The sequence below is a fragment of the Pogona vitticeps genome, chromosome 2 (assembly GCF_051106095.1).
Source record: "Pogona vitticeps strain Pit_001003342236 chromosome 2, PviZW2.1, whole genome shotgun sequence".
NCBI lineage: Eukaryota > Metazoa > Chordata > Lepidosauria > Squamata > Agamidae > Pogona > Pogona vitticeps.
The window spans coordinates 136,504,058-136,515,321 of NC_135784.1; positions in this window are offsets into that span (position 1 = coordinate 136,504,058).

Genomic DNA, 11,264 nt, shown 5'->3' on the forward strand with positions numbered 1-11,264 from the left:
AGAAGAGCCAGCCTGCGTGGCCTTGGGGGCAAGCTGCACAGTCCCAGGATGCCCCCAGAAGAAGGGAATGGTCAGCCACTTCTGCGTATTCTCTACCTAGAAAACCCTGAAAAGGGTTTCACTAAATCAGAATTCACAGACACAGAAGGGGTGGGCAGACTGATGAACTAAACCAAAGAACACCATTATCTATCAGTAGCTCCTAGAAAACATATCAAAATGATGGGGAGGGGGGAAGGTGGGTTATTTCTACATGGCACACCAGTGGACTCAATGTGGTGGCAGGCAAACTAACAAGAGGGGCCTGTCATTGAGAGACCAGAATCTCCCTTAGCCCTACCTAGAAATTATAAGGATTGAACCTGGGACCATTGTAGCATTCATGTCCTCAGGAGGCTTCAGCAGAATCATACCCATGATCTTGCTTCCTAAGGATTACATGAATGTTACCCACATCAAGGCCTTCTTTACTTTTCTTTACTTTTTCACCTTTACTATGGTGATCTATGCCTACAATGCCCTTCTGTATTCTACATAAGATGAAGAGGACAAAGTGTGCGCAAAAGAATTAATGGATACAAACCTGACATCAAGAATGGCAACACTCAAAACCCTGTTTCAGAACACTTCAATCTGCCTGGATATTCTTTGAAAAGACAGCTTTGTTACCTTGTAGACTTACAGGCAGTAACCGCTAATTGAAATTATTCACAGCTTGATAGTAGTTCTATTCCTGTACAAACCAGCCCTTGTCACTTTGTCCATTATCTGCACCCCCCTCACCTGGCCATGTAACCATGTATAAATATCACACAATGTCACTCCTTGAGGAAGTGGACTTGATGCACAAAAGCTCACATTAAAATATAGCCTTAAGAGGTCACAACATTTTAAACTTTTATTTTGATTTTCTTTGTTTTTGGTGGATATGCTCACATAAAACAAAATGGCTACTTCTTTGAAAACGAAATGCTTCACGTATATTTTAGGAAGCCTATCTATGCATTATAATCATTTTTCTTTTTCAAATCGCTTTCTTTCCATTTTAAGTGGAAACTAGGGCTTTATCATTTCGGCTTCGAAACAAACACTGTGTGGAAATAATTCTGAGCCAGCTGACAGGGTAAGTTTAACTGATCCAATTTTTCACCCGTCCTTTTCTATTTATTTGTTCATTAAAGGCTTGATTAATCATCATGATGAAGTTCCTCTGTGATTTACAGAGACGACAGTGCTTCCCAAACCAATACACCAAGGCAAAGGAAGCGGGGGCGGGGAGGATTTAACTGAGCTTTACTTCGATACCATTTCAGATTGTGTGAAGAGGTTAATCCCAGGGCCACATGCTGCTAAGATAATTACAGCTCAGTTTGGAAACAATCATGTTTGACAAGCTCTTATCCTGTTCTGAATAAAGCTTAAGTATTCAGTGCATATATATATATGCACTGAATTCTATCCAGATATATATGGATAGAATTTACTATTGTATTTATGCACAATTTGCTACTGACAGCAATATAGGTAACTGAGGGTTGTGAGAATCTTTGGGCCTCACCATCCCTTAACATCAGCCATGTTAGATGAGGCTGACAGGAGTTGCTGACCAAAATATCTGAACGACCAAATGCTTGCCAGACCAATACAGATACTAGTAGCACAGTTCTATGCAGGTCAACTCAGAAATAAGTTGTCCTGGGTCCAGTGCAAGCGTATAGGACTGCAGTGCTTGAATGAGGGTCATACTACAGATCTAAAATCTACAGGCATGATGAACCTTTGGCACTCCAGGTGTTTTGGATTACAACCCCCAGAATCCCCAGCCTCTATGGCCAGTGATAAAGGACTAAAGGAGTTATAATCCAAAAAACATGGAGTGCCAAAGGTTCACCCCTCCCCCTAAGAACCTGTTTACACTATTAATCTGACATCAATAAAGGCAGATATTTTGTATGGAATGTAGGAAAAGGATAAAAATATATTGTCCCATTCTATCTATAATAAAATACAGGGGGAAAACCTATTTCACAAGAAGTTTCTTTATACAACAAATCTTTCTTCATTAATGTCATAGCATTACACAATGTAAAATTATGGACGTGATAATTTTACATAACACGTACTTGTCCAAATCACTATCTCCAAATCCAAACATGCTTACACAGTTTTGAATAGAAAATTATTACTATGCAACAGTGCAGCTGGATAATTTTAGAGCTTGGACGTAGTGGTCACAGGGTGGAAATTCAACAGAGTGTAGATTGATTTATTTAGTTTGTTTAATCCATAATCCCCCAGCTACTGTGGCCACTTCCATGATTTTGGAAGTTGTGCTCCAAAAAATAACTTTTCCACACTTTGAACTTTGCACAACCATGTGTACTACCCTGTTTCCCCCAAAATAAGACAGGGTCTTGTATTAATTTTTGCTCCAAAAATGCATTAGGGCTTATTTTCAGGGGATGTTTTATTTTTTTCATGTACAACAATATACATTTATTCAAATGCTCATGTCATCTTCTTCTGGTTGCTGCACAATAGTGGAGGGTGGGGTTTCATTTAACTGAGGCTTATTTTTGGGGCAGGGCTTATATTATGAGCATCCTGAAAAATCATACTAGGGCTTATTTTCAGGGTATGGAAGTTATGAAGAAACACTAAGATTTCTCTTTTCCCACCCTATTCTTTTCTGTGCTTTGCGGTTGCTTCCGCGTTCCTGATTACAGGAGACCAAAACTAAACCAAACATTGACAGTTACTTTTATAAACACCATGTTGGGTTGTTGCCAATATTCTTTCAATATAAAATTAAAATGATCACATGCAACCATGTACATGTGCTGGTTAGCCCTACCCTATCTATAAAATCTGTCTTCCACTGCCTCTGGGAGAGCCTGGCGTGCTCTGGTCCATGGGGTCACAAAGAGTTGGAGACGACTAAAGGAATAAATAACATCTATAAAATATTTTCAAAAACAGGGAGAGAAAGGATGCTGCAGCTAGTAATATCAGCCCTGTATGATATGCCTATAGTGATCCTGGGGCTGACATGGGCTTGTCTGCTCCTGCCCTCCTTGCCTACCACAGCCTGAGAGATCATATGGGGTCCTCCTGGGTTGCAAAGTCCTGAACTGAAGCCTCAAAATCCAGCCCTCCCGCAGCATCCATTTCCTTAAAACAGCTTCCTCTCCCTGCACCGTTTCTCTGAGCTCAGAGGGACATCCAAACAGTAGCCCTTTCAGTGCTCGGATACACTTGAGAAGAGTTGTCATTCCACAGCTAGCATCACCTGCCTACATATATGGTTTTCTTTGGCGAGTTGCAGTGCTTTCACTGCATTTTAAAAAAAGAAGATGTGCTCCCTGTATTTATTATATCAAGTCACAAGCTGTGTCTTTGGACTTTTCTGTTTCTGCACATCATCACCTGTGCAATACCCAGCCTGATGAAGCTCGCCTTTGGGGAATGTGTTAGTGATTTAATAAATCTATTACCCAAACCTGATGTCACATTGGATGGAAAACAAATGTGCAGAAAGATTGCAAAGAAGCCAGCCTTCCAATTTAGATATTAAAGGCTCACAGGAGGAGGCCCACAATCTTTTGAGCTGTCGGGACATCTGCCTGGTCACTGCAAAAAATCAAATAGATTCACAAGGTGAATCAGGGTTAGGAAAGTGCAGAAAAGGAAAACAAAGACGACAAAGGAGACCAGAGCAATTCCCAGTGAGGATGGTTTCAATAATTGAGGGCATGTTTAGATTAGCATATAGCTTGCTATTTGGATCGCATTTGGTGCTGTTTGGTTTGAATCAAATTATGACATTCACATATGTTTTGACTTAGAGCAATGGTTCCCAACCCTGGGTAAACCCAGTGTTCACAGACTGCAAATTATGAATGGAAGGTAGTTCAGTAATGATATTGACACCGCTTTAAAAAAAAAACCACACACATTCTACCAGGTAACTGGTGGCAGTCTAAACCAGTGGTTCTTAACGTGGGCGATAATGCCCCCCAGGGGGCGATTTCATTTTTCAGGGGGGCGGTAGAACGAAAAGGGGCGGCAGGGGGGCGCTGGAGCAGAAGGGGGGCGGTAGGGGGGCGCTGGAGCAAGCCAAACCTGTGAAGATGGCTGCAGCCTTTTTACAGTGTGCATGAATATATATTTTCCTCCAATTTTAATTTAGTTTCAGACTTTTTGTCTTGAAAGTTTTAGTTCCTGCATTGCGGTTTGTTTTTATGCTTTTTAATATTTCTTTTTCTGTCTTAAAATTTGCTTGCAACTAAATCATTAAATGTTACTTTTGGGGGGCATTTCATTTTCTTGGAACTGAATTTTGTTTTCAGGTGTCATTGGATTTAAGTGTCTTAAATAAATAAATAAATAAATAAATAAATAAATAAATAAATAAATAAATAAATAAATAAATAAATAAATATCATCACCACGGGGAGGGGGGGGCGATGATAACTTCCTCAATGGCTCAAGGGGGCGTTTCTTTCAAAAAGGTTAAGAACCACTGGTCTAAACAAAAAGTTATAACATAAAAACTGGAAGTCAGACCAACACCAAATCTGGTAGAGTTGGAGAAGACAATTTTCTCCTCCTCTGTGCCAAATTTCAGAACATTTTGGCAAAGCAGTTTAAAGATCCTCCAAACCATCTGTTTTTAAAAGATCTTCCAGGAGAATATTCTCTCAGTCTCTCCGGCCCCAATGTGTCATCCAGCCTCCCATCACTCCCTGCAAATTTCAACCTTGAATCTACTATAGTTTCTTAGGCATTTGAAAATTCTACTTGCAAATTAACCTTACTGTCATTATGGGTTTTCTGTTTCATCAATTTAAACATTCGGTGTTAAAAACAACAGTATTCTTGAATGAACACAAAACCAAGGAGTTAAACTTTTTTTTGGCCTTGGACAAATGAGTTCTGAATTCCGAAGACTAAACTATCATCACTCCTTTTGATAAGGTTAATGCAGAAGGTTGGGCAAATGTTTTTCCACCTACAGGGTATGTTGGAAAGAGTCCATTGATGATCCGCCTGGCTCCCTCGCTGGGTGTTTTAAAGACCTAATTAAAAACTTGGCTCTTCAGGCAGGCCTTCCCTCCTGTTAAAACTTGACTTTATTCTTACTATAATTTTTTGTTTTCCCATCTTGAGCATTACTAACATTATTGTTTTGAATTGTTTTAACTGTTTTAGTTTATAATGTTTAATGGAACCCGCCCTGAGTAGACTTAGTCTAAAAGGGCGGGATAGAAATCTAATAAATAAATGTAAAAATAAATATCAATGCACTCACAAGTCCACAAATAAATTGCCACTTTTAAGGAATAGTGCACACCCACTACCACGTTTCTCCGATCAGTAATCAAAATTTCATAAATTCTTGACACACAACATTTCCAAGAGTGTTTCAAATCACACAGTCACTGGGAAGAAAATCTAAAGTTAATTTATAATATATTGGAATTAAAAGTACATTATAGAAAAAATATTTTAAGACTTGTGCTGTTTCTTAACATGCTCAGCAATGGGAAGAAAAAGTAGCTCAAATCCAACTATCTATTTTTAATTATTTAAATTGTTTTCATATCTTTCTTCAGCCCCAACAGTCATCACAGTGGATTACATAACATCTATTAAAATGAGGCTTACATTCTGACCGAAACAACATAAACGGAGATCGGGGAAAGAGGGAGAAGGAAAAGCCAGCAAACTCAGAGATCTTCAAGTTACAGTATGTAGTTGATCTTACGAGAGGGTGAAGTGGAAACAGTTTAAGGGTCAGGAGAAACTAAAGGAACTCATTTCTAACCAGAAGTGCAATCATCCTGCTCCCTCTCTCTCCTTTTGCTGCAGCCTTTAAGGAATGCTGCTGGTAGATTGCAGAGGAGGAAGGATCCCCAATACCTGTCCCATGGACTGCAACCTAAACATCTGCCAGTCTCAACAAGAGTAGCCAGAGAAAATACTAAATACTAAGTTAGTACTAATGTAAACCCCATTGATTGAAAGAATCTACTTTTGTTGAGATGTACAACTGGATTTCGCCCAAAGAGTTTGTTCTTTAAATAAACCTCTTTGCCATTTTTAAAAAAGATATTCAAGAGAGAAAAGACAGTATCTGGGACCTTTGTGATGGCTAGACTTTCCATCATTCATGCTGACGTCCTAAAAATTGACAGTTCTACAGATCAAAGACAACCTGAAAGGATGAAAGGACGAAATATCTGATATGTCTTGGACAAATATATTATCTAGCCCTCCTTTATCTTACTATCAGTGGCTTATCTAGCTGACCTTTGAGGAAATGGATATTTTTAGCTTCAAGGTCTAATAAAATAGTTTTCTGAAGGCCTGGATGCAAGGGGGGGGGGGGAGAAGCAGAAATCTTTGGACTAGAGAAAATTTTCAAAAGTGACAAATAAAAAAAGCACTAGCGGACAATAAACAACCTAAATTTTAAGTCAGGATTACAGAAAGCTATGCCAACCTGAATATTCACATTCTCTGGTGAGAGTGTGATGGCAGTCTTTACAATGCTTAAATGTAAAGGTTCCCCTTGACAAATGTCCAGTCGTCTCCGACTCTAGGGCGTGGTGCTCATCCCCGTCTCCAAGTCACAGTACCAGCGTTTGTCCGAAGTCAGTTTCTGTGGTCATGTGGCCAGTGAGACTAGACACAGAATGCCGTTACCTTCCCACCAAGGTGGTACCTATTTATCTACTCGCATTTTTACATGCCGTTCCGTGGATTCGATCATACGACTGCAGGTCTTCTGACCTTGCAGCACAGAGGCTTCTGCGGTTTAGCCCACAGCACCACCATGTCCCTTTTGACACCACGTACAATGCTTACCTGAGAGCAAAGCCGCCGTTCTCAGTGAAACTCCCTTCCAAGTAAATATGCATAAGATCAGGGTACACATATTTCTGGAAATAAGCTGATTGACTTTTGAGTCCGACTCCCAGTCTGCTGTAGTAGACAAAGCAGCATATTAGGACTCTGGAGAAAATGGTCTGAATCCCCACTTGGTCATGGAAACCCACTGGGGGAGTGGAACTGATAAAACCCTTCCTCAAATATCTGACTTACCTTGAAAGTCCAATTAGGGACCCTGTAAATCAGTTTTGACTTGACAGTACAGCGCACACACACATTTCTGAGTCAGAGGCTGAGAACTTTGTTAAGGTAATAACAATTCTAAGCAAGTGTTGAAATACATCCTACTATCACAAGTGAGATTTACTTTCATCAAAAGGAGTTCAGAAAAATCAGATGGTATACATTTCTAAGCACTAACCATATTATAGCTGAAGCAAACTGTATGTCCGTGAGCCTGCAAACTCCAGCCATCACGCCCAACTGGGAGCTGATGGGAGTTGTAGTTCAACAGCAATGGGCAGCTCTATATACTCTACTCTTACTGCAGCCAGGACACTTATAGACCTCATATGGTTTGCCTCCTCTGCCCCGTAATTGCTTCTGGAAATGTTGCTGTTTTCTTGCATTTGGTCATTCACTCATTTCTAGGGGAAAATCCCAACAAAGGTGCTGCCTTTTCAAAAACCGGTCTTTTCTGACAATTTATTTGACTTGAAAAACTGCACAATTTAGATAAGCAGAATATTATTCATTCACCTAGTGCACATGGCCTCTACTACATTTACAGCACCTCCATTGTCCATGTAGCCCTTGGTTTTGAAAGTCCTCGTTACTTCAAAATCCAAGTGGAGTAAGATTATTTAAGCAGTTACTAAAAGGATCATACAGGCTACAGTTTGTTAGTGAGTTATGATCCAGGCTTTGTTTTGAACACATACAAACCTAAACATCTTTGGACCAGAATATCTTATCAGAATATCTTCTCCCCTATGTATCAAATTTGTACCAATGTTTTGATATGTATCAACTCTAATAGGGCTTTCAAGGTAAGTGAGATATTTAAGGAGCGGTTTTACCAGTTCTACTGTATTCTCAAACACCAGTATGTTTCCATGGCCAAGCAACGATTTGAACCCAGGTCTCCTGAGACTTACCCTGTCAGCTGTGGCGATTGAAGTGTTAAGGAACTGCTGTAACTGGATAGCACAGATATACTCTCTCAGGCCCTGGCAGCTCTATGCAAACACTATCTCCCAACATTCTAGATAAAAGACTAAAGGAGCCCTCAATGTTTATACGTATATGAAAAATCAGCAGAGTGTGGCAGGGTTCAAATCCCCATTTGGTGTGGGGTACACTGAAGTCGTTTGCTTGTGTCCTCTCAAAGTACCCCAGAGGGTAAAAAGGTAAAGGTTCCCCTGGATAATTTGTCCAGTCGTGTCCTCGGTGCTTAAACCGGGTCTTGAGGCCCTCCACGTGTCGATCGGGGCTAGGGACGGTATTGGGATCTTGCTGGGCTACCGTGCTCCCCGCGACCCAGCCATTTCCCTACCGGAGCTGGTGGACTTTGTCTCCGCGGCACTGTTGAGTTCCCCGAAGCTGTTGGTTTTGGGGGACTTCAACGTCCATGCGGGGGCAGGGATTTCCGGACCAGCTCTTGAGTTCTTGGAGACCATGGCCTTCTTGAACATGTCCCAACATGTCATCGGCCCCACCCACGTGGGCGGCCATACACTCGACCTGTTTTTTTCCTCCAGTTGGAGCGAGAGTGGTCCGATGGTGACTGACCTAGAGTCGGTCCCTCTGTCATGGTCGGATCACCACCTAATAAAATGTACCCTCAACATGGCCCTCCCCCCTCGCAGGGAGCAGGGACCTATTGTCATGGTCTGCCCTCGAAGGCTACTGGATCCAGTTGGATTCCAGGATGCCATGAGAGGTGTTACGGCTGACCTGGCTGGCGCTCCTGTCGAGGCTCTGACTGACAGCTGGTTCGCCGCTGCGGTTAGGGCTGTAGACACGATTGCACCTAAACGCCCTCTCCAACGCAGAGCTCGCCCGGCGCCATGGTTTAACCAGGACCTCCGGGCGATGAAGCGAATCAGGAGACGGCTAGAGCGCAAATGGAGAAAGGACCTGACAGATTATAATTGGATAGCTGTTAAGGTCGCCACTAACCTTTACCTGGCTAAGGTAAAGGCTGCCAGTCGAGCATACTTCGCTAACCGGATAAGCGAAGCGTCCAACCAGCAGGCGGAATTATTCCGTATAGTGCGTGACCTATCCGGAATTGGCCCGGGTGATGGGCCTCCCCCTAGTTTTACACCGGACCAATTTGCAGCATTTTTTAAATCTAAAGTGGAGGCCATCCGCCGGGACCTGTCTCCTTTTTTGAATACAGTGAGTCGAGCTGAGATGTCCAGCGCTCCGTCTTGTCCGGCAATTTTAGACTCCTTTCAGCCTGTTACGCCTGACACTGTCGCCAGGGCGCTTGACCGCTGTCGTGCCACTACCTCCTCCCTTGACCCCTGTCTGGCCTGGCTAATCAAAGCAGCCAGGCCTACAACCATGGAATGGGCCACTGCAATAATTAATGGGTCTTTCCTGGAGGGCAGATTTCCATCTGCCCTCAAGGAGACACTCATTAGGCCCATTAGGAAGAAACCAAGTTTGGCGGCGGACACAATTGGCAATTATAGGCCTGTCGCCAATGTTTCTTTCCTAAGTAAGGTGGTGGAGAGGGTGGTGGCCGACCAGCTTCAGGCGCACCTGGATGAAACAGATGCCCTGGATCCATTTCAGTCGGGCTTCAGGCCGCGCCATGGCACAGAAACGGCATTGGTCGCCCTGTGTGATGACCTACTGAGGGAGGCCGACAGGGGCAAAGTGTCCCTGCTGGTCCTCCTCGACATCTCAGCAGCCTTCAATACCATTAACCACGGTATCCTCCTGGGGAGGCTCTCCGAGTTGGGAATTGGGGGCCTTGCTCTGGCCTGGCTCCGTTCCTTCTTGGAGGACCGTCCCCAGAGAGTGCAGCTTGGGGAGAGCGTCTCGGCCCCGTGGAATCTCAATTGTGGGGTTCCACAGGGGTCGATCATCTCCCCAATGCTGTTTAACATCTATATGAGGCCGCTGGGTGGGGTCATCGGGGGTGTGGAGCCCGGTGTCATCAGTATGCTGATGATACTCAGCTCTACATCTCCTTTCCACCTACCGCAGGAGAAGCCGTTCTGTCCCTTCAGCGCTGCCTGGGGACCGTACTGCAATCGATGCAGGAGAATGGGCTGAGGCTGAACCCAGACAAGACGGAGGTGCTAAGGGTGGGCGCCCCCACAGTCGGGAGTTTGGGAAACTCCCTCTCTTTTGGGGGGGTGACCCTTCCTGCGAAGGATGGGGTACGCAGCTTGGGGATCCATCTTGACCCGGCACTCACTATGGAATCCCAGGTGGCGTCGGTAGTCCGAACCGCCTTCTACCATCTCAGGCGGGTAGCCCAGCTGCGGCCCTATCTTGATGTTGGGGCGCTCACCACTTTGGTGCATGCGCTCGTAATCTCAAGATTAGACTACTGTAATGCGCTCTACGTGGGGCTGCCTTTGAGGCTGCTGCGGAAACTACAGGTGGTGCAGAATGCGGCGGCCAGACTTCTCAGTGGAGTGAAAAAATTCCAACATATTTCACCCACTCTGGCCGCTCTGCATTGGCTGCCCATCCGATTCCGCATCGACTTCAAAGTGCTGATGCTTACGTATAAAGCCCTAAACGGTTTAGGGCCTCGATATTTGGCGGAACGCCTTCTACCACCAAGATCTACCCGTGTCACTCGCGCGAGCCAGGAGGTGAGGCTGAGGAGCCTAATGCCGAGGGAGGCCCGGAAAGAAAAGACAAGAAATCGGGCCTTCTCGGCGGTGGCTCCTCACCACTGGAATAACCTTCCCCCTGATATTCGCGCGGCCCCCTCGCTGGGTATTTTCAAAAAGCAACTAAAAACATTGATGTTTCGGCAGGCCTTCCCCCCCCCAGTTAATTCCTGACTCCTCTTTCCTTTTCTCCCCTCGTGTTTTATCCAATTGTTGAAAGTTCTCTCTTTGTAAAATGGTTTTTATTATTGCTGTCCCCTTTGTTGTGAGCCGCCTAGAGTGGTCAACTGACTAGATAGGCGGGATATAAATAAGATAAATAAATAAATAAAAAATAATAAACTCTAAGCGGCAGTGCTCATCTCCGTTTCCAAGCCATAGAGCTAGTGTTTTGTCAGCAGACAATCCTATGTGGTCACGTGGCCAGCGCAACTAGACACGGAATGCCATTACCTTCCCACCGAGGTGGTACCTATTTATCTATTCGCATGCAACGGGGGGGGGGCT